The sequence below is a fragment of the Tamandua tetradactyla genome, chromosome 7 (genome assembly GCF_023851605.1).
Source record: "Tamandua tetradactyla isolate mTamTet1 chromosome 7, mTamTet1.pri, whole genome shotgun sequence".
Classification (NCBI taxonomy): Eukaryota; Metazoa; Chordata; class Mammalia; order Pilosa; family Myrmecophagidae; genus Tamandua; species Tamandua tetradactyla.
In genome coordinates this window covers 109076145-109077571 of record NC_135333.1, presented here as the reverse complement: position 1 = coordinate 109077571, position 1427 = coordinate 109076145, and the positions used below count along the sequence as shown (strand labels likewise).

General features: G+C 42.1%; 1 pseudogene; it reads right to left on the bottom strand.

Annotated features, from left to right (window-relative positions):
- Window positions 1–248: 248 nt before the first annotated feature.
- On the bottom strand, window positions 249–1184 carry LOC143690567 (olfactory receptor 8S1-like; annotated as a pseudogene).
- Between the last annotated feature and the right edge of the window lie 243 nt (window positions 1185–1427).

The following is a 1427-nucleotide window of genomic DNA, read 5'->3' as shown; positions in this document are numbered from 1 at the left end:
ACAGATCAATGCAGTTAAAATTCTTTCTATGGAAAAGGACTGGACTGATATGGTGATCTGACCATCTGCCTGTCTCTAAGCCAGAACAAATTTAAAGCATCCTTCTTCACCTCACCCCCCAAAACTCTGTTAATTTCTAAGGTACCTTTTTACATACAATACCAAGGGAAATCAAGAAGTAATCTTATTGTCATTCATGAGGTATATTGCTATACTAACCGAATTCTATTTCAACCTCCTCATATAAGCTACATGATATATTCGAAACATTTTCTCGTGATCCTTCTCACAGCTGCTTTCACCTCATTATTTTTCAGCCTATAGATGACAGGATTCACTAAAGGAGTGATCACACTATACTGTATGGAGAAGATCAATTCCAATGGTGAGCCTGAGAATGGCATTAGATAACAAAGAAAAACTGAACCATAAAACAGGAATACTACTGTGAAGTGGGAGGAGCAGGTGGAGAATGCTTTGCTTCTACCAGAGGAGGAGCGAATGCTCAGGATGCTGGAGACAATGGAGATGTAGGAATAAACAATTAGGAAGCAGGTGCCAATTCCATGCAGGATACTGGAGCATAGCAGGACTGCATAATTGGTGGATACATCAGAACAGGACAGAGGGAAGAGAGAGGGCAGATCACAGCTGTAATGGGGAATGGACTTATCACCACAGAAGTCAAAGTTCATAGTTAGAAGGATGTTGATGAATGCATCCTGAAAGCCCAGGCCCCAGGATCCCCACACCATCCCCTTACAGAGCTGGTTGCTCATCATCTGTCCATAAAGCAGAGGGTGGCAAATGGCAACATAGCGGTCATAGGCCATCACAGACAGCAGGCAGGCTTCTGTGCCTCCAGACTCAAATACAAAGAAGACCTGAGCCAGGCATCCTCCAACAGAGATGGTTTTCTTCTGAGACAGGAGATTCTTCAGAAGTGTTGGCACTGTGGCAGAAGAGAAGCAAAAATCCAGGAAGGACAGATGACTTAGGAAGAAGTACATGGGGGTGTGTAGGTGAGAATCTGCCCTGACAACCAAGAGCATCAACAAGTTCCCCATCAAGGTCAGGATATAAATTCCCAAGAATAGCACAAACAGCAGAGACTGGACATGGGGGTCAGCAGAGAGTCCAAGGAGGATGAATTAAAAAATGACACTGTGGTTTTTTAAGGCCATTTAGAGACGCTGATCTTAAGGAAAAAAATAAAGGCAATTTTGAGATCTCTATTGACTGTACTCAGTTACTAGAGGGTTGGTGCTTCCTTCTAATCAACTTAGAGTTCATATATGCCCTTATTGATTCCTTTGAATCCTTCCTCTCGTGTTGATTTTTTTCTTCAATTTCTAACTCTTGATATCACCTCATGACCAATAGTACATGTCAGCGATTGGTGATGAAATTTATGAATATTCTCAATC